The sequence below is a fragment of the Ascaphus truei genome, chromosome 2, assembly GCF_040206685.1.
Source record: "Ascaphus truei isolate aAscTru1 chromosome 2, aAscTru1.hap1, whole genome shotgun sequence".
NCBI classification, from domain to species: domain Eukaryota; kingdom Metazoa; phylum Chordata; class Amphibia; order Anura; family Ascaphidae; genus Ascaphus; species Ascaphus truei.
Genome location: NC_134484.1, coordinates 148,959,462 through 148,982,875, shown reverse-complemented (window position 1 = coordinate 148,982,875; position 23,414 = coordinate 148,959,462). Strand labels below are relative to the sequence as shown.

The following is a 23,414-nucleotide window of genomic DNA, read 5'->3' as shown; positions in this document are numbered from 1 at the left end:
AATCACATTCCTATTCGTACGAATACATAATCATAACATAAAGTAGTCAATTCTACTTGTTAAAAATCATAAAGTTTTAAATATAAAACGACTCCGGCATACAGCTCCACATATACCTATTGCAGATCTGGGTAGTGCAGATTCGTCACTCTTCCATTCACACTACAGAGCGCTGCATTTGCCGTCCAGTGTCTGCTGGTTAACCACTTATGGGATTTTACATTGATAAATATTGACACATTAAAATGTATACTATGATCCTGTTAATATATATACACAGGATGTGCATTCATCATATTCTCAAGTTATAATAACACATGATTCAGATCATCAAAAGAAAATACATCATAAATATTAACCAGTAAAGTATATGACCGGTTCTAGTAATCCCTGTATACTAGCTGATATTATGACACAGTCGAGATCTTCATCCGGTGTTCCGTTGGGACATCATAATCCTCAAAATAAAAGAAGAGGGGAGAGCGGATGGCAATCTGTCTTCTGAACAAATACATCGCATCATCTAATATATACACCCCAGGTGTTCAATCTCAAAATCGAGTCTCAGTACAAATCTTAACGAGAGAGTCCATATTTTCTAAGATCACTAGGTGGTGCTGTAACATCATTCAGGCAAGCGCCAGTCAGTTAAGTATCTGTTTCTAGCTTCAATAAGATAACTGTCATATAGATCGCTTTGGCATGTTGTTACTACACAGTATGAAATTTGTGAAAAAACGGTATTCCGTAAGATTTTTCGCTTGGTAGATACAGTTTGGTACAAAAATGCCATACCGATCGACTTCGAAAAAGCAACTGCAGAGATCTTACTGTGCAATCTCCCTGAGATTTGTAAGAGCTGCACTGAGAGCTGAATCTCCCTGCATAGATTGCACTGTTTTTATTTTCATGATAGTAATATATTATTGAAGCAGGTGTCTCCGAACTGAACTACATTCATTTCAGGTCTGGGACCTCCTTGCTTCCCGAGTTACAGGTCCGAGATACAGATATTTCCTGCAAGTTTAAATGTCCTGGTCACGTGACGTAGGAGAATTAAATTTGCTGATAATACCAGCACACCATAATGGGGCCTGTACGTCAGAAAGCAAAGGCTTCCCGCACCTGAAATTAATGCGATTCAGCTCCGGGGAGACACCCTGCTTCAATAAAATGTTATTACAGTTGTTGTTGTTTTTTTTTTTTTTTAAACGGAGCTTATTTACCTTAGCGGCTAACTAGTAAGGTAATGAATGGTTTAACTGTCACTACTCAGTTTGTTGGTAGTAGAGAGGGTGGGTGAAGATTAGAGGGCCCCAGGGATGCTGGTTAGGCCTCCCAGGAGAGATTACCTCTCCATTACCTTAGTGGTTACAGGCGCTAAGGTAAAGAAGGAGTTAACCCCCATTGCGAGACCCAACCACCCTCCCCGTGACAACTACCCCTTCACACACACCCTCTTCTACCAGCACCACACAGGAATGGGCAAAAGTTCTGTTAGCCAAACACTCAATCAATACAGTGCAATACAATAAAATACATTACTATAAAAATACATTATTATTATTAAAAAAAAAAAACTGTAGCTATTTAATCCACTGATTGCCATTGTGGTAATCTATTCCCTCAAATGGTCACAGATAGCCACATTTGCAAGCAAAGACCACCCAAACACCCGCCAACACACACTGTAATGGGCAAAAAGTGTATTTTCCATATTTGGATAATAGCTCATTTGCCCACTTAAAATAAAACATTAGCCAGCAACTCTATAGTAAATGAAAGTTGTACTTACCCCACCAGGATGAACGCCATCTTCATCCTCTTAGTGCTCCTGGTGCTTCTCATCTTCTATGGCGCAAATAGAAAAATATATATATATATATGTAATGGTTCGAGGCCCCCCAATCTCATATTGGCCCCCAGTACCATCTCAGTGTAGTGAGGTGCACCTTCAGGCTCACAGGACTCCTGAGTCTCCCGCTCGTTGGTAGTACGGATTTCACCATGACAGACATATGAGGTACAGGTAGGGCTGAGTTCTACTCACAGTTGGTACAGCGCCTCCATCCCTTCCAGATCCCCACAATAGTAGGGAGGAGTTTCTGGAAGAGAACTCCTGGGTGCATCTTCTTGCTGAATAACTCCAGTCTCAGACAAGAAGGGTCTCTTGAACAAGAGCATCTTTAATTGCATGGTACATGGCAGACTGCCCATCATAGCGGCCGACACTTAGCCGCACATCTTGTAGCTGCACCCCATTAGGAAGGTTCCTCCTGACTCTTTATTCAGCCAGGCATATTCTGCCACCTCTCCCCTAAGGGAGACTGTTATGGGTTACAGGTAACATACAAGTAACAAATATATAGCATAATTGTTATAGGTTACAGGTAGCATAAGGTACATATATAGTATATTATATGTCTTAGTACAGCTTAGAGCATACTGTCAGAATATTAGCTATTTTTCTTGCTCTGGAAATAATATCAGTTACCAGAATTTTTGCAGTTAGGATTTCTTTGTTCTGCTAGGAAATGGTCAGGATATAGTGTTGTGACATATGTCGTTGAGAGGCATGTACTTACGCATAAAAGCAGAAGTTGTTTGAGCTGTAAACACGCTGTGGTTAAACTGTAATTGCCAGTAAGACACGTCAGTAGCCACAGAAGATGTTCACGTGTCACTCGTACATCACGTACGCCATATACGAAACACACAATAAAGGTTAGCGTAACACCATGTTGAAGGGAGAGAACCGAGTGGCAAGCCACACTGAGACGAGACCTAGTGAGACTGGCGTGACCTATCATAATATCTTTTGGGTTTGTGAGTATGACAGGCATACTAACTAAATAATCTCTGCATAGGTAGAAATGGATTGTTAGCTTACTGTTAGCTCATTTCTTTGCAATTTTGCTTATGATGTTTTCTGGTTATTTTGTTGTATTACAATAAACAACACACCTTATCTTATACAAACTCTGAGTGACCTTTCTTTATAATAATCTCACAATACCCTGACACAAAAAGGGTGTGAGACTGAAGTTCTGCAGGTGAAACATTGCGATGAGTGCTTCTGCTTAGGGCAGAATATAACTTATCACAAGGCATTACCTGGGAGAAAAAGGTTTGGCATCGTGCCCAGATTAAGACTACCAGCTGTGCCAGAGCCCTGGCCACAGTGGGGTCTGCTTGTCACTCTCTGCAACTGACACGAACTCTCTGACAGACAGACTTGAACTGCTGCAGACCTTGAACTCAGGATCAACTACTAGAACTGCTAACTTTAGGAAGTGAGGTGTAATATATAGGTTCCAGAAAGACCCACCTCGGAGTTACTAACAGTGGACACAGATCATGCTGTCACTTCCTTTGCTACATGTCACACATCACAGGGGTTGAGGGCAAACCTCCATGATGATTTCTGGCAACCCTGCCCTTTTAACAGGAGTTACTGCTCAGAATGAGAGAGATATGTAACACCAATTTTACACATGGCTACATATATATAATAACTACTGTCCAGGAACCCCTTAATCACCATAGAGTTTATTAACTGCTGTGGTAATAAAGGTCTTAACCACCCCCGGGAGGTCTAACCCCCCTCCCTAGGGCAACTACTCCCATACCCCACCCCCTCTAACCCATTACCACAAATACAAATGGGGCAAAGCACTAGTAGCCATATGCACATTTGTGGTTAAAAAAAATATAAATACACAACAAAATAAAATTGACACTAAAATACACAGTAGGCAATAAACCCATTAATTGTCACTGTAGTAATCTATTCCCTCAATGTGGGGCAGAGATAGCCACAAGGTCAATGAATTGGCAACCTACAGTACAAAAATAAAGTGTAAATAATAAAATACATAACTAAATAAAAACAAACATTTGCCAAAAAAAAAGCATTGACTATTAATATGAAAGAGAGCATAGATAAACACATTGCCAATAAATGGGCATTTAAAAAAAAATACACAATTAAATAAAATACAATCAATATGTATCTTACATTTGCCGAAATGAAGGCTTTCATCCTCCTCTTCTGTAAGGCAGGAAACACTGTAATTCTCTATATGGGGTTCATTTACAGGGATTAAATCGTACACCAACAGGCCCGCCGTCCCTATAAGTCAAACAAATCAGAAAATAAAATAGCTTTTCCTAAAGAGAATAGGTAACTACACTGTAGCTGTCACCCTCACTATTTGGATGGACATCTAAGCTGGTTCCCACCCCCAAAACATGCCCTGGCATAAGCAACCATGTACACAGTCTCTGATACACAGCAATAAAGTGTTTTCCTTATCTGTTTGGAGCAGACGTCCACGCTTCAGCACGGCATTGCAGCCTCTCCTCCTAGGGGAACTCGACTTCATGTGAGCTCAGAGAAACTCTGCTCTGTATGTCCACTGTCAAGGACAGGAAATCCCCGCTTCAGCACGCTCTGTCGTCTTTCCTGCTTTCCTCTGGGATTGAAACCCAGCCAGTCCCAGCGGACTCCGCAATCACCATCCAGCAGGTCAAAGGAACTGTTCCAGCCTTACTTCCTGGGGAGCAATTCTCTGTCCCCCTCTCTGGGACATCAATCTCTCTCTCTGTGACTTAGCATTGTCTCTCTGGCAGCTCTCTGTGTTTGCCTTAAACACTTCCTTGTTCACTCAAACTGTCGATTCTGATTAATTATGCAGCAGCTGTTACTGGGTAATCTGGGGAAGATTAACGCTGTGTAGACTGGAAAGCACACTTACTGCACTGTTCCAGCACCTAGAGATACCTGATGGTATCAGAATATATATATATATATATATATAGTATATATATATATATATATATATATATATATATATATATATATATATATATATATATATATATATATATATATATATATATATATATATATATATATATGTAACAGATTTTCTGGCTAAGGCTGACCCACCCAATCTCATATTGGCCCCTGTGGTCTAACCTGTCCCTATTACATGGTAGTGTCTGGTGGTGCACCTGTTAGCAACAGGACTCCTGAGTCTCCTGCATGATGTTGTGTGGGGATGTCAGCTGATGTAGTGTGTTTGAGTCCTACCTACATACAGTGCAGCGCCTCCACCTCATCAGGATTTCTGCATCCGCAAGGAGATGGTTCTGATGAGTAAGTGCTTCTCGGTGGTGCCTTCCGCTGGAGAGTAACTTCAGTCTCACACAGTGGAGTTGATTTAGAACTGGACATCTTTATTGGTTGATGGTATGGGCCAGCTGCCCTTCACAGCCAGAAACTCAGCTGCTCATCTTGGCTGGTACTTCACTTTGAAAGGTCTGCTCGCTTAATGAAGTGGAATCACCTCTCCCCTCAGGGAGATCACCTCCTGTGCCTGGTCCCTGGACACAGTGTAGGCCCAGCTAGACTTGCTGCTGCTGGCCTTTGAATTAGAGCAGTGTCACTAGTTACTTCACTAGTACACTCTGGCCTTCTGCTCTGCTCAACCTTATAGAACACACTAACTTTGGACAGTGCTGTGCCTTATATACCTCAGGAACCAGGCACATCTCTGATGTCACTAACGGTGGACTCAGAGCATGTAACCACTCTCCTTGAATAGTGAAACGAAAAAAATAGGTAGCGCTATATCCAACAAATAGGCTGGCTGCCTTTGATATAACCCTGACCCCTGGTCAGGGGATAGAAGTAGAAAAAAAAGTTATATCTATGGCGCTCTGCACTAGTATATAGTCAATATTAGATGAATAATAATAATAAGCAGATTTATACAACCAGTATCACGGTATTGATCCGTCCATAAAAGTGCTCCACGTGATGAAAGGGTACATAGAAAAAAGAAAATAAAAGATCATAGCTTAATACTGCTGCAAACAACATGTAACATGTAACACACACCTAACACTAGACAAACGCTGAGATCAACAGGTGACCATGAATAATGCAAACACATTTAATTATGACATAATATACAAAAATACATAAAAATACATATAAAAGGGTTCAATAAGGACACTCCAACTCAGGTGGGGGTACCTGCAAGAAGGCATCAAGCGTTGGATAGATTGAAGAGTATCCCCTCTTATGGATAGCAGCTGCCGTCACTGATGTCTGTGCTGTGGCGTGTTAGACTCTTGGTTATGCAGGGGTAGATCTTTGCAACCTGCAGCGTCTGCCTCCCTCTGCAATCAGCACTGCACACGTGTTGTGATGGCTTTGAGATGGTAGCAGCAGACTCTTCCTGTCCAACCCTGCCAGATGATGCAATGGCAGCTCATAGGAGATTAGTGCACAAACGAAAGTGCATCAGCAGATGTCAGCTTCCAAGGGGGATATCAGTCACACCAGAGTGTGGGTTGTCACATAGAACCACCCTACGCATTTCGAAAGGCCTGCTTTCTTCTTCAGGGGTGAAATATAATAAAAATATAGTCCCTGTAAGTCCCAGTATATGTAGTTCCGTTTTAAACGCACAGTGCACAATTTCAAACTTAGTCATGTGCAGATGTGAAGTGTTTGGACTGGGACACTCAGCGTTTTGACATAACAACAAAATAAACATATAAGGACATGTAAAGACATATAAGTGACAAAAACAATGAAAATAAACAAATCATTATATGCATTTAACATCAATATTCATCCTCTCACAGTGTATTTTATCAAATATTTATCATATTAGTAATCTGTAGAAAAATCACAGTGATATATATAGGGAGACCACAATAATATATCTAGTGGTTCACCAGAGAAACATGTTGAGCAAAATAGAACACCCAGTGGGATTGTGACTAGCAGAAATAATTGCTAGAATGAAATGAAAAGTTTACCTCATGTGATATGGTATATTTATAAAATATGTATGTGTAATGTGGTATAATAATATAATGTGATATGAAGTGTGTAAATAAATGTTAATTAATGTATATAATGTGAAGAGTGATCTAAGTTCTAATAGGAAAATTAAATGTATAATATAAAATAGTGATGTGAGATGAATTAAAGTGAATAATATGTAAACATAAATAATAATAAGCACCGGTTGTTAACTCTCAATGTTATTATATAATATAATACAGTGACTACTGTATATGTGAAAATAAACTGATCAAAGAGTGAGAACCATAGAAACTATAACAGTATAGCATGCCCGCCTAGATGCAAGGATGGATCATTTATCAAGAAGGAATGGCTTCAGGTTGAACTCTATATTCAGTCCAGCCGGTGCTAAAGTTTGTAACTCGTAGATCCAAAAGGATTCTCTCTTTCCCAGCTGGCTTTTTATATCCCCTCTACGCCAGTTGGGCATCATAGCCTCTATTGCCACACACTTAAGGCCTCTTGGATCCTTACCATGCACATGGAGAAAATGGCTCGACACATTGTGTGAAACCAGACCCCTTTTGATATTATAGATGTGTTCGTAAAAACGACGTTTTATGGGTCTGGTGGTCATCCCCACATAAAGCAGACCACAAGGACATTCAAGGAGATAAATAATATTGGTGCTATTGCATGTAATGTACTGTTTTATGATGTATGTCCTCTGTGTTTGAGTTGAAGTGAAAGATAATTTTATGGTACTAAATTTGCAGGCTGTACATGTGTTACATATATAATACCCTTTTATGGCATTTTTGTTTTGATAACAGTTTCGTTTGAGTGGACAGCTTGGAGCCAACCTTTGACCTATATTTGGTGCTTTTGTAAATATTACCTTTGGTTTGAAGGCAATATCTGTGAAAATCTTTATCTTTCATTAAAATTGGCCAATGTTTCTGGATTGTTTTCTTTATTCCTGGGGCCATTTGGTTATATTGTGTTATAAATGGTATTTGTTATTGATTCGTAAGTTGTTTCGGTTTATATTGTAAAAGTGTTGATCGCTCCACTGAATCAATCTCTTCTAAAATTTCATCTAAATATTTTGGTGAATATTTTCTATCAATGAATCTATTCTTGAGATCTTGTGCCTGTGTTTGAAATGCATCATGTGTAGAACTATTTCTTTTGAGTCTAATGAATTGTCCTTTGGGAATGTTATCGATCCACGCAGGGTTGTGATGGCTATTGGCATGTAGATAATTGTTCGCTTGAACATTCTTAAAGTGAATTTTGGTGTGTATTGTGTTATTTGAAATATAAATAACTAAATCCAAAAATTCTAAAGAAATATTACTTGATACAAACGAAAATTTTAAATTAAACGGATTATTATTGATGTATTCTTGAAAAAGCTCTAGCTCCTGTACTGTGCCAGACCAAATGAAAAAAATGTCATCGATGTAGCACCGCCACAGCACCAGGTCTGCTCCAAAGGGGCAGCCGGACCAGATGTATTTATTCTCCCAGCTGCCCATAAATAAATTAGCATAGCTGGGAGAAAACCTGGTGCCCATGGCGGTGCCACATGTCTGTAAAAGATACAATAATTATTAAAATTAAAATAATTGTGAGAAAGTATAAATTGTATACCTAAAATAAGAAATGATTTAAGTGATGCTGTAACTGCAAGATCATTATCCAAAAACTGGCCAATAGCCTCAAAACCCTGAACGTGGCCGATAACAGTATATAATGACGTGACATCTGCTGTAACTAAAAAATAATGTGGCTGCCATTGAATGTCCTTTAGAGTCTGCAGCATGTGGGTGGTATCCCTGATAAATGAAGGGAGTTTGGTGATGTAGGGTTGTAAGTGGTGATCAATGAATTGTGACAAATGGGATGTGAGTGACCGGATGCCCGAGACTATGGGGCGTCCCAGGGGCTGCTGTAAATTTTTATGAATTTTAGGTATTATATAGAAGATGGGGAGGATTGGATACTGATTATATAAAAATTTGAATTCCTGTGTGGTGATTGTGTTTTGTTCTAGAACAATATTCAAAAATTGTAATAATTGTTGTTGATAAATGACTGTGGGTTTAGAGGAGAGGGGCTGGTAAGTGGACACATCCCCAAGGATCCGCATAGATTCCTGGAGATAGTATGACTTGTCCATAATCACCAAACCCCCTCCGTTGTCTGCTGGCTTCATCACAATCGAGCCATTCTCTCCAAGTGCCCTCAACATGTTTTTTTCTTCAATACTGAGGTTGTGTTTTTTTATTTTGTAATTTTGGCTTTGTTGTTCCAGATCATCAGTGACCATCTGTGCAAAAGTATTGACAAATGGTCCACTGATGAATTTGGGGAAGAACGTAGAGGGTTTCTTGAATTTAGATGTAGTGGTCAGTGCAGAGTTAATAGGGAGATTAATGCTACTGTCCTGGCGAGAAACTGCATCCTTAGCAAAATATTTTTTAAGGCACAGTTTCCTGACATAACGCTGAATATCTATGTATAGTTGAAAGCTATTGGGGCCTATAACCGGGGCAAAGGTCAAACCTTTGGAAAGAACTTGTCTCTATAATGGATATAGGATGTTGACTGATATTAAATATCCCCTTGAATACTATACTATACTATATTAACTCCCCTTGAATACATATGACACCTCACCAGGGTGTGAGGGCAAACCTCCATGATTGATGCTGGCAACCCTGTAACTTACCAGGCTTACTGCCAGCATGAGAGAAAACTGTATGCCATTTTACAGCATGGCTACATTCTCCCCCTGGTGAATCCCAAGGCCCGTCTGGGACCTACATTTGGTGTACCTTCGTCCAGGAAGCACTGCAAAACATAATTATGAACACAAATTTATATCATACAGTTTTCTTTTTATACATCAACTTCTTCAGTGCTGGCCGACCAGCAGATGGCACTGTACTTGAAACAGATCCCACTATCCCATTTACCTAATAATAGTGCCTCGGGTCTGGTTTCTTCACTTCCCGGCCAGCCACATCTGTGACAGTCACACTGTAATCCCGAGGTGACCCATTTTCTGGCCTATACACTGCCTTGTGCTTGTATGCTGCGGCCTATACTCCACACCCTCATGAGCTGGGAAATTCTCTCTTCTGCTCGTCGCCCAGTAAGATCACCCCCTTTATTAACGATATACATTTCAATGGTCTCCCTTAACCACCCATCCCTCTGGTCCTCTATTTCCTGCATGAGGGGTTCAGGGACGTACAGGTACTCCAGTCCATGGGAGTTTATATAACGGGTCACTATGGCTCGTTCGCCCGGCTTGTCCGGATTAATCTAGCGCCACCTGCTCTCCCTGGCAGCACCCATGATAAGGGTTCATCTGGCTCGACAGGATCCCTCAACCTACTGGGTCCCTGTGGCTCCACTACCCCTGAGCTGATGTCATACCATCGATGCCTCATCTCCTCCTGATGAGCTTCCTCTGTAAATTCCCCTGGGGCCCACCAATAGTCCACTACCCCGTCTTGGTTCAAGATGAACCGGGTATGATCCAACCAGGCCTCGTACCCCTCGAAAGTGGGTGCCCACCACCGGGTCTCCCTAACCTCCTCGGGAACCGGTACTGCAACCGCTTTCTCCTCTGATTCCCCTTCCAACTCTCCCCCCAAGGATATCCCCGAGGTACCCGTCGATCGAGACTGGGACCCTAGTCTCTTGGGCCTACTAGTGACCTGAACACTAACTGAGCTAGGACAATCACTCGACACTGACACTTGTCAGATATACCTTCCCCATCCCGACCCATCATCCGACGTAAAACAGTTCAAGCTCTCCCCAGTCCTTTCATCTGACCCCCCAGACAACCGCCATCTTGGGTCGGGTCCCCAATCGAGACCTCTTCCTCCACAACGACATCCGGAAGGGCGGTTTCCGCTCGTGGCTTCGCTCGGGTCTGGTCTGGGCCTCTCTCCGCCGCTACCACCGCCGTCACCTGAAGGGGCCAAGAGGGTCTCTTACCGCTCCATCGACGCGGGATGATTCCTTCTCCGACCGCTCCGCCATCGTATCTGCTAGTCACCACGTCCGTGGGACACCATCTCTCCGGCTGCCGCTGCACAGGCGACACGCGGCTCCGCTCGGTCGCGACGCAGGTGAGTGCCGTTTCGCTTGCAGCACCGCCCTTGTGGTCCGCCGGTTGGCGCATCACCACCGCCGCCGGGGTCGCTTTCTCCTCGTCCGAGGAGTCGGCCTCCAGCATGGGAAGGGGCACCCCCGTCGGTGACCGCTGGGGGTTCTCGCCCATCATCTCGCCTCCCAGTGTCTTTCTCTTCTGGCTCTGGTTTGATAGTACGGAGCGATCCCCACGCTCCGGGATCTGTGGGCTCCCTCCAGAGCGCACCCGGGACTTCAGCCGTTGGTATGGCTATGTCCACCTCCACCGTCTGGCCAGGTGCAAAGGTTGGCACCGGCCATAGAAATGGATGACGCATTGAGGGCATCGAGACGCGGTACTAACCGTACACCCGGCAGTCGACACTGCATGCATAGGCAGGTCACAGTTTCGTTGCCGGCCGCCCTGAGAACCAGGAAGCCTCCTGGGGCCGAATAGGGTTGGGCAGAGATAGTCGAATTGTCCTCAATCTTGCTGGCCATAGTAACCACTGGAGACACTCTTTGCAGTGGCTTGCTCGGTTCGCTGGCTCCTCGTGACTGAAGTGCACGGGGTGGTTTGGTAACTCCTCCTTCACCTAGCTCCACCCGTATCTGACACAGTTGGAAACCACTCCCCCTGGTTGAGATTAGGGGAGGATCCCACAAGCTTATTGGATGACAGAGCACTGGGGCTGAGCTTGTCACTGTCCATAAGGGCGTTTCCGCAGCTTTCGCGCCATACCTCCCATCAGGGTGGGGTCTTCCTTTTGGCGCCATTCCCGGCCAACTCTGCCAGTTTTGCATTTGTAGAATTTTCTGTAACTGGCACACGCGGTCTCCCAGGGAAGTGGGAACCGCCATTTTGATTTGCATTCCCAATCATTGGAGTAACTGAGGTAGCTTTTGGGGTGTTGTACACTGACTGGCAAGCAAATCCATCACTCTCTCCACACACTACTACAATGTCCTCCTCACTGTCCTCCGGAGTAATACTCTGCGGCCCTAGGCAGGACCAAAACGGCGCGGCCACAGCCTTGGCACCACTCCACAGCAGGCTCGTAAAAGTCATTTCCGTAGCTTGCTCTTCAGTAGCACACACGCCATGTGCACTCTCTCCATCTGCCTCCGTCCGCCATCTTGGACCTTACGCGCCACGCGGATCCTCCATTCTTGTGGTCGCCATTGATGTGTTGTATTCGCTGTGATTGTACATGGAGCTCCTCTCTGCGGGGCAGCTGCCATACCGATACAATAAAGATTGCCCGATGCACCACCTTGTGTACCTAATGTAGGTCTGACTCGTGTTGCACTACCTCAGGCTAGGCTCACTCTCTCAGTGTATGCTGTGTCTCTCTTCCTATCCCAGTCTGTGCTCCCTTCGGTAAGTGATCTGAAATGGGCTAGAGTACTCTGGCTCTTCCATGCATCCAGGCATCTACCTACTTTTGGCTAGCCTAGCGCAGACCCTCTTCAGGATTCCTGACCTTGTTAACATCCTACCAACTAGCACTGCCTCAAGGTGACTAGGACAGCTATAGCCCCTCTCCAGACTCCCACTCCGCTCAGGTCCCCAGGTCGTCCCTGGTTTCCATCCCAACACAGCACAAAATGGCAGCATACACTCTCCCTGTTTCCCAGTGTGCCTAGCAAAAGCCTGTCCTGTTGACAGGTATCTCAGCAGCGACTCCAAATGTAACGGATTTTCTGGCTAAGGCTGACCCACCCAATCTCATATTGGCCCCTTTTATTCTCCGACATCTTCAAATTTTTTCGGGGATTTTTTCCGAATGCCACGCACTTCACCGCGTTCATGCCGCATTCATGTTGCATTCATGCCGGCGTCCCCCGCGGTTGATGTGTTTATTGATGTGTTTATTGGTAATGGTTCGGATTTAATTGGTTGCAATTCTTTGCGTATCCGCCAGGTGGCAGATATTCATGAATTGTAATGCGCATGCGCTTCAGTAATGTGTCGACTTGCAGGTGTTTAAAAAAATACCACAGTGGTCCATTGTAAATTGGCCTTGGGAATGAAGAAGTTACAATAATGTATCAATTTAGGCTTTTCATGTTAAAAAATAAATGCACAGTGTCTGGTGTTTTAATGTCCTGAGAATCCCGACATGAGTGCATCACTGCAGTCTGTGTTCCAAAAACCCGACACAACGTACGCTTATTTAATATGGGCCGCGATTAATGCAACAGATTATAAGATGGCAACAGTTGGTCAAATTTATCAGTATTTTATCGAAAACTATTACTTTTACAAATTTTTACCAGATGCTCAGGTGTGGAAGCGTGCAATAAGGAAAAAGTTATGTATCGATCTGTGTTTTTTTCGTATTGATCCCGCACACGGTGTTAAAGGAGGGTATTGGTGTGTAGCACCAGATTTTTTTCGTATCTTTGATCATGTAGACTTCAAAAGGCGAAAGGTCATGTTATAACCAACTAAGAAACGTCAGTCGCAGGAAGCAATGCGTCAGCGCTAGCACCGGCTTCCAATAACGGTCAGACCGTCAGTGAAAACCTGGTCACCGGCAACCCTTGCTGTCTGTCCCCGCCCGGATACCTGCAGCCTGAGCCAGATTTTGCGTACAGATTCCAGCAAGCTTGCATGTACCTAAGTGATTTCCAGCCTCATCAGCTGACAACAGATGTAGTAGTCCCGCTGGCACCTGTCAACTACGTGTATAATCAAGAATACGGGACTGGCAGTGGCTCGGTGCCAGCTGATTGGCAAAGTCTATGGTGAGTAATGTTGCCGTATTTTATTCTGTTTTTGAAATATCAATATCAATGCACAGTCAAGCGATTCTCCTGTGAGCAATATCATTGGCTGAGCAGCTTCTACAGTAGATACTGAACAATTGGTGGAAAGATAGGCGGAAGCGCATTGGAAACTTCTTGAAACGCATATGCGCGTCATCACATCGACAGTAGGCGCATGCGCATGTGAACAGGAGACGCCCCCCGAGAAAATTATTGGTGGGACTGACTGCGGGAACTTCTTTAGGGGACTGACTGACCATTACAGTAAAACTTGTACTTTTGTTTTTCCTCAGAAAAGAAAACTTTGTCATCTCATGCGGAAAACGGCAAATAGATGGATTTCGATGGATAATATCGCTTCGTGTAACAATGCCTGCACATTGCTGAATCAGATTTTAAAAACCACGTACCGGAGTCAACAGTTTAGTGGCCGTTGTTATTGATTAGGATAGAATACTGTAACTCAGAGCTTCATAGAAAACCTGAAACAGTATGCTGTTGTTTTCAGACCATATACAATACTTTTTATATATATATATACTGTATAATAAACCCGAAAAATAAAAAGTATGCATTTATTCTACATGTATTCCAGTACATACAGTATGTGTATTCTATACTCATACAGTAAGTATTGTTTTAATACTCTTGTGATGTACAATTTCAACGTTTGTGCATTTCAACACTGTTCAAATGAGACATACAGCACTGCACATGCATGTATAACTATGCAAATTTACAATTACTGCGTGCGCACACGCAGATTGTGTACTGACGTACAGTAGGTTGAACTGCTAAAGTATTAGACTTTGAAGACAACAGCTCGCGAACGCCTCCCTGTGTTTTTAGACGGTATTGCAGTATTGCAGACAGCGCTAATAAAATGCTAATATTACGAGCGCTAAAATACCGGAACATATTCCGGGAAAAAAAAAATACTGCATCTGCCCGTCGTTATCAGAGTTGCGCTGCTACGGCCGCACTAGGATAAAGGCGGCCGCAGCTGTACTGAGCATGCCTACAGTATATACTGTATTTTGTTACAGTATAAAAGGAGACAATGGAACAATTTAAAACAAATCAACATTTTCTTTTATTGGTGGAGTAAGTACAAAAACATTAATTTACAAATACAATTTAAATACATTAAAAGTGTACCGCAATTCAAAACATTTACAGGTGTATGGTGTACTGCTAGTAAAAACATTTATGTACAGAAAGTCAAAACATTTACAGTAGGATGGTGTACAGTACTGTAAGTCAGGCCTGCACAACTCCAGTCCCCGAGGGCCGCAAACAGGCCCGGTTTATCCTGAAAACCGGGCCTGTTCGCGGCCCTCGAGGACTGGAGTTGTGCAGGTCTTGTGTAAGTAAAAACATTTCTTTATTAATACAAGTGAAAACACGCAACATCTCCTTTATTAAAGTACAGAAAGTCAAAACATTTACAGCACAACAGTATGGTGTTAGTAAAAACATTTCTTTATTAATACAAGTTAAAACAAGCAACAAGTCAAAAAATAAACAACATTTGAACAGTCACACAAATTCTATCCCCACCAGATTGTCCTTCCAGGGCCGATGCCTTGTATGGCACAAAATGCCATTAATGGCGTCTCTCACGATTTTCATTACAGGATCTGTAATTGAAAAATAGCGCCGCAATTCCTCCACAATAGTCCATCTTAAATTTTCAGGAAGCGCCCTTTTTTTCGTGATTTCCTTCGTAGTTTACATTGTTGGCCCACCCGCAGTACACCAAGTAGGACACGTGGTGCTTGAAAATTAACATGGCCTACTTCTGGGGTAAACCAGCACTTATCACCCTATACTTCTCCCTGAGTGGATTGGGCAGCTCGCGCAGGATGATGTCGGGCACGTATCGATGCAAGCATATGTGGGTTGGATTCTGGGAGCGGGTGTTCTTCTGGGAGTGGGTGTGCTTGTGGCAGCGGGTGAGGGTAGGTTGTCTGGGAGGATGCTTTCTTCCTGTCTTGGTCGCCTTGTTGTCTCCTGGCGTGGTCTTGACGGGGTTGTCATGTCATCCTCGTCAATGGCATACATGTACACATATTCTTCTGGTGGAGGGGGTGCACTTGGTGATGGAAGGTGGTCGAAGGTCGCATTCATCCCATCCATGCCACCCTTCTGCTCTGGCGTTGGAGATACGGGGCATGAACTCCGAGCAAATTATGTATCCCCGCTATGTCAGTTTCTATCTTCTCCATTCGTTGATCCATCTTCTCCATCCGTTGATCCATCTTCTCCATCCGTTGATCCATGTTCTCCATCCGTTGATCCATCGTCTCCATTCGTTGATCCATCTTCTCCATTCGTTGATCCATCTTCTCCATCCGTTGATCCATATTTAGCATGGTCTCTAAAAGAAGATCTATCTTTACCAGCATACACTGGTGACACACTTTATTCGAGCTCGGCTAGTCCCACGAATTCGGGTATACCCGGGTGTATTGAGGTTTGTGACTGTTTTCTGCCCGAGTTCATTGGGTTATTTTCCAGGCAGGGATTGAAGCATTTTATTCCCGCTGGCTGCAATACTGCACAGTATATATATATATACTGCATTACAATTCATGAATTTATGCCATCTGGTAGACACGAGAAGCATTGCAGCCTATTAAATCCTAATCATTATCATTTAACAGATCAGCCGCCCGTCAACCAGGCATGAACCCAGGCTGGGAAGGCAAATGCAACGGGGCTTGTCAGAGGTGAGGAGCGGTGCATTCCAGGTATCTGCCAGGTACATACTGGGTATTTGCTCGAATAAAGTGTGTCGGTGCAGTAGTAGAGTTCCCGGGGATATCGATACTTAACCCATTCAGCATGCGGTCTAACGAGCTGGATATTTTGCATGGGGTGCTGTGGAAATCTGGGTCGATGGGTGCTTCGGAGAATGAGATGGGGGTTCCCTGGAGAGAAGCGGCAGCGTCGTCGAAGAGGGATGGAGAAAGTGACCTGTGGCTTTCCGGGAGAGATGCGGCAGCATCGTCGAAGAGGGATGGAGAAAGTGACCTGTGGATTTCCGGGAGAGAAGCGGCAGAGTCGTCTAAGCATAATGGAGAAAGTGACCCGTGGATTTTCGGGAGAGCAGCGGCAGCATCGTGGACGAGTAGTGGAGAAGATGGGCTGTGGATTTCCGGGAGAGCAGCAGCAGAGTCGTCAAAGTGTAATCGAGGAAGTGGCCTGTGGGTTCGATGGGTTGGCTGCCATTTGTTTTGCTTTGAGTGTACATCACCGAATTTCTTCTTGACATAATAAGGCTTACGTGTATTAAAACCCTTAGCCTTTGGAGTCAGCAGAAGGTTTTCTTTATTAGCATTAGCCTTTCGCTTTGGCCTTGGCTTGGAAACGGCTGCCGCCTTTCGCTTTTTCTGTATGACAGGCACGGCAAAGGTGAGTGAGTTCCTGCGTCCGTAGAATCGGGGTTGATCCATTGAAGCAGATGGCACAATGCAGTATCTGGACAAGGGAAAGTTCAGATACAGATCATCGAGTGGGAGGCTATGCAAAGTGTGTAACCTTTTATGCATGGCGACGAGGTACAGGTGTTAAAAGTTGGCGTACTCTAATGTGAGTCATTAACGTATCAATACACCCTCCATTTTGTGGATTCACTGCACATTGAATACACAGACTAAATATCGACTAAACATTCTTGTGCTTGTATTTCTTTCTACTAGCAGCAATGCCTGTTAAAAAGAATTCAAAGGATCTCAGCATTAGAATTAAGGAGATGTACACGAGCGGACAACAAATTGCAGATATCCAACGCTGGTTAGCTGCTTCTGGCCTCGTTGTACCAACAACTACTGTGTGTTATCATGCACATGGTAAGACCAAACAACGCATGAGGACACCAACGGTAACTAAAACATAAGTATATTTATATAACTATATAATACAGTATATCTATCTATTATTGTTTATATTGCTGCATATTAATATAACTATATACAGTAGTATATATCTATATATTATAGTTATTTATGTTTATTTATATTACTATATAATGCAGTATATCTATCTATTATTGTTTATATTGCTGCATATTAATATAACTATATAGTATAGATCTATCTAATATTATAGTTATTTCTGTTTATTTATATTACTATATAATACAGTATATCTATCTATTATTGTTTACTGTATATTGCTGCATATTAATATAACTATATAGTATAGATCTATCTAATATTATAGTTATTTCTGTTTATTTATATTACTATATAATACAGTATATCTATCTATTATTGTTTACTGTAAATGATGTGCTGTGCTTGTGGCCTACTGCACTGTAACTGACAGGATTGTTATTTTTCTTTACACTGTAGGTAGACAACTCTTCTGGTCGACAAAATAAGTGAAGAGAATGATGAGAAGAGTGCCTTAAGGGTCAAATACACTCTGCTGAAAAATTACAATCTCACTGTATCTGAGACCAGCATAAAGAAGATGAGATGCAGAATTGGATGGAAATATGGACGTGTGAGCTTAGTACTGGACAGTACTGGAGGTTAAAGTGTTGTTTAAGAAACTGTACTGTACCTATAAAATTATTCCTTGTCATTACAGAGCGTACCCTATGATAAGGGACGTTAACAAGATCAAGAGAGTGGTCCAGGCCCAGTCATGGATCGACAGTGGAGAATCTTTCCAGGATTGCATCTTCACTGACCAGTCTACTGTATTGCTGGAGAGATGTGCCACATTTGCAATCCACAAAAAAGGTCGCATATCTATGAAGCCGCGTCCAAAACACCAAGTGAAGATGCATGTGTGGGATGCCATCTCTAGGCGTGGACCAGGATGCATTGTCATCTTTGAAGGTAAAATAAGTCACACGCTTTTGCCTTATGCACTTTACTGTACTAGTGTGCAGTTTTTTGAGCACTTTTCTTTTCTTGTTATAGAAATCATGAATAAAGCTTTTTTTCCAAGGGCAAATTGTGCCTGAGATTGTGGAATACATCACACGTGAGTTCACAGATGGTCACCGTTTCTACCAGGACAACGATCCGAAGCACATCGCGTCAACAGCACATATTCTTGAGCGCGGTATCAACTGGGTGAAGATGCCAGCGGAGTAAGTGCGGTAACCGTGACTCATTTTTTCCCACTGTTTTTACTGTGTATCTCTTTAAATAATTGTCCTTTTTTTCCCCCTCCAATGACAGATCGCCAGACTTCAATCCTATCGAAATGGTCTGGCATCAGCTGAAGGATCATATCCGAAAAGTCATGAAACCCTCCAAAAAGGATGAATTGGCGCAAGGCATAATGAGTTTTTGGAACGATGTACTCACTGTGGAACGATGCAATAAATATATTGATCATATTGCGACTGTGTTGCCCATTGTGATCTAGCGTAATGGGCAAGCATCAGGAAGGTAGTATGGTATAGTACTGTACTGTAGTATGGTAAGTACAGGCACACCAAGAACAGTATGATACAGATAAGTATGGCACAGATTTTTTCTTTCCTGAGAGAGCAGCAATAGCCACCTGGTTACAAAGTATTTAACAGTAGTTAGAGTATACAGTAGTTCCAGTATAGACTAGTTTGACAGTACTATTTGTATACTGTAGTCCAATATGGAGTAGCTATAAAGTACACAATGCCATAATACATTATGCACATAACTGCACAATTTTTTTCTTTTCTTGTCTTTTCAGAGAAAAAAGAATGGACAGGGGGAGGGGGGTATCATGTGTAAATTTTAAGAACTGTGTGTACATTTAAGTGTATCTAAACTGCAGTCATGATTTACACAAAACCTCCCCTCTCTCAATGAACTACACAGAATGAGGAAGAAGATAAAGACGGAAAATTTGTATTACTGTTTTTATTATTATCAATGTGCATTATTCGTGATTATCCACCGGCCCTCAATTTTCAACTGTGCTGTACTATTTTGTTATTTCTCTTCTACATACTTCAATAGTGTATCCACAGTCATGATTCAAACAACCCACACCACCCCCCCCATCTCAATGATTATTTGTATTTTTCTTTCCTGATTAAAATAAAATACATATTTAATTACATTAAGATTTTATTTCTTTGAACTTTAAATTCACTGTGTGTGTGGGGGGGGGGATTCTAAGACATACAGTTTTAATAATTGGTAACCTTTTTAATAATTGGTTACATAATCAGATTAACATAAGGGAAAGCCAACAATAGGAAAATTAACGAATGGTGTGAGAGAGGTTGAAATCCTTGAGCAAGCCTTGTGTGTGTCTGCGGGGGGTAGGGGGGTAAAGCTGCATGAAGGATTAGCTGTACTGTAGTTCAAAGACATGACATATTTTCAACAGGCAGGTCATAATAATAATTTGATCCCCACACCCCCAAAAACATAAAAATCACACAAATCAATCATGTGCAGTCAAACGCACAGTGTCGCAGTCAAAAGCTACAGCACAGATTGAATATCGTAATATCAAGATGGTTGAGGCAGGCACATGTTCATGTTAAGAAAATAAAAATAAAAATGACGAGAAAAAGGTCACTCACTCATGAACTTTTTTTCCCCCAATGAGCATTAATAATCAACACAGAATAAATCAAACCAGGCTCTGCACTGCACTAGACTGTACGTTACACACGCAGGAATGTGATGACAGGAATTTGATTGAAACCAGAAAGACACCCATTCAAAGGAATGGTGTGGGAGAGGTGTACTGTAGATAAGATAAGAAGTTGAAATACTGCAGTGCAGTAAATTAGCCGGTGTGTGTGCGGGGGCGAACGAGGGGAGAGCGCTGTATACGCCGAAATGTGATACTGTTACAGTACACGCCTATGCATTTCAACAATGTTTAAATGAGACATACAGCACTATACATGCATGTATAAATATGCAAATGTACAATTACTGCGCGCGTACACGCAGACTGTGTACTGACGTAGGTTGAACTGCTACAGTATTAGACTTTGAAGACAACAGCTCGTGAACGCCCACCTGAGTTTTTAGACGGTATTGCAGTATTGCAGACAGCGCTAATAATATGCTAATATTACGAGCGCTAAAATACAGCAACATATTCCGGGGGAAAAAAAATATACTGAATCGGCCCTCGGTTATCAGAGTTGCGCCGCTACGGCCGCATTAGGATAAAGGCGGCCGCAGCTGTAGGTGCATGTCCCATAATAAGTAGATAAACATACGATACCGTTCGCACAGGAATCAGCAGACAGCACTCAGGTTTGTGAAAAATAAACATATATTGTAGAAAAAATGACTCAATTCACCAACGTTTCGGACCCACAAACAGGCCCTTCCTCACCACCCTGAGGAAGGGCTCGTTTATGGGTCCGAAACGTTGGTGAATTGTGTCATTTTTTTCTACAATATATGTTTATTTTTCACAAACCTGAGTGCTGTCTGCTGATTCCCGTGCGAGCGGTAGAATGGTATCATATATATATATATATATATATAAAATTATATACGCACGCTTCCGGGAGAGGGGCTATTCGGCCAAGGACATCAATTTTGCCTTGCAAAAGGTTGGACAGGTTGATAGGGGTGAACTATTGACACCTTCGACAGGCAAACCGGTGAGCAACAGGCTCAATATAGTCAGTACATTCAGTACTGCTACCAACAGCATTAAGCGCTGCATTCGGGGCAATTGGCGCATCCTGGAGAATGACGAGAGGATTGGTGCATTTGCTAGAGAGCCACCTCTATTCTGCTTTCGTCGGGGACCAAACATTGGTGACATGGTCACTGGATCTGACCCAATAGACAAATATGCCACACCCACCACTTGGTTAGCCAAAAAACCTGGTTCGTACCGCTGTCATGGCTGTACCAACTGCAACTATATGCAGCTGGGCCCTAGCTACAATCACCCGCATAGTGGCGCACCGATTAAAATCAAACAACCACTGAACTGTGAGTCTAAATTCGTGGTGTACCTTATTAAGTGTCCTTGTGGATTGCTGTACATCGGGAAGACTGTAAGGATGCTGAAAGAACGCATGGCCATGCACCGTTCAAACATCAGAAAAGCCCTACTGAGTGATGCCTCTGATGTAGACCTGAAGTGTCTACCTGTGGCTAGACATTTCAAGGAAAAAAGGCATACACTGGCCACACTTCGTTGTATGCCTATTCTGCAGGTCCCAGTCCCCCCCCGTGGGGGTGACAGGGGCAGGACTTTGCTTAAACAGGAAGCAAGGCTTATTTATGAACTAAGAACTATGACACCTGGTGGCCTAAATGAGGAACTTTCACTTAGCTGCTTTTTGTAGCAGTCTCCCTGCTTTCACTTGATTTTGCATTATGCCTTTTTTATGTTTGTCACTCATACTCTGTTGCATCACTCCCTCTGCACTTTTGCACTTCCTTTGTCCTTATATACTATGGTGATGCTATGCGCTCCTTGTGCTCTATACCTCTACCTGTCCCCCTGTGGTTCACCTTAACGCTCTGTTTATTACTATTCTGTTTAGCCCATTATTACTGTCAGTGTGTGGGTAACTGTGCACCGAGGCGGTTTTTCAGACTGCGCATGTGCGTTTTGCACTGCCGGCGTCCCTGGTGGCCAGGGAGAGTCAATGAGGCGTCTGCTCACAGCTGTGATGCGCGGCGTACTCTCCTTGCTGGCGCTCCGGCAGTCAATATGTTTTGGCCCACTGCAGATGCGCGGTGCGCGACCTTCCCCCGCAAGGGCAGTAGACCCTGGGACCAGTGTCTAAAGGGTGTCTTTCTCCTAATAGTTTAAGTGCCTACTCTCATGTCATGATGAGTCATTTGGATAATCAGGTAATAGGGGAGGGGGCACGGAGCACAGCTATGTTGCATATTCTGTCTAATTGCATGTTGGTGATTGGTTCCCTTTGTTTGCATTGCACTATGGGTGAGGGTATATATGTGTGGTCACTTGCACTTGTGGGTTGCACGGCCCTGAGGAAGGTCTCTCTGTGGGACCGAAACGTTGGCTTACGTGTATTTCATGTTGTGAATATAGATTTTTGGATTAACCCCGTGCGGTGTGCTGTCTCTTTACTGGTCTTTGGATTGGTTCGTATCATACTTATTTTCTATGGGACTAGCATCTGCTATTATAACCTTTTCTACTGCAGTGTGCTGACTGACCTTCATGTGTATAAAATTATATACATATATATGTATCACACCTATACGTATATTATTGCAGCATCCTTTATTACATTTAAAAACATTTGTAATGTATGAAATGTCTTGTAATGCATTAAAGGGCCGCTTAATTTTAATATTTCAAAGACGTATACGGTAGAATGCATTTTCTGAAAAGGTTGAACTTGGTCTCCAAAACTATAAAAATTTCTGCAATTTAAAAGCCTTGCACACTTTTATTCATAGTAATCATTGCTTTACTACCGGATGGTGTACATTACACTATAAAATGTCTGCTTCCCAATACTTAAACAGAATTGAATCCTATAATAAAATACATTGCAAACTTCTATTTTCAACTAAAGGCTTTTTAGCACCACAGGAAACATGTGATATTGTAAAATAATTAAAACTTATGGTAGCTGAAGAGTCAAAAGTACTGTTACAGTTTTAATGTAAAAATTCATAAATTAAAAATTAAGATTAACTGGTCATGGATAAAATATCCCACCGCTCAGGAAATT

The 23,414-nt window shown here is 42.7% G+C and overlaps 1 long non-coding RNA gene across 1 annotated transcript in view; it reads right to left on the bottom strand.

Annotated features, from left to right (window-relative positions):
• The window catches only part of LOC142486925 (uncharacterized), a 90,048-nt gene extending 85,320 nt beyond the window's left edge, over positions 1-4,728 (bottom strand). Inside the window, exon 1 of the long non-coding RNA XR_012799082.1 lies at positions 4,019-4,728. This is a non-coding gene — a long non-coding RNA (uncharacterized LOC142486925). The remainder of the gene's footprint in view (positions 1-4,018) is intronic.
• Positions 4,729-23,414: the final 18,686 nt, after the last annotated feature.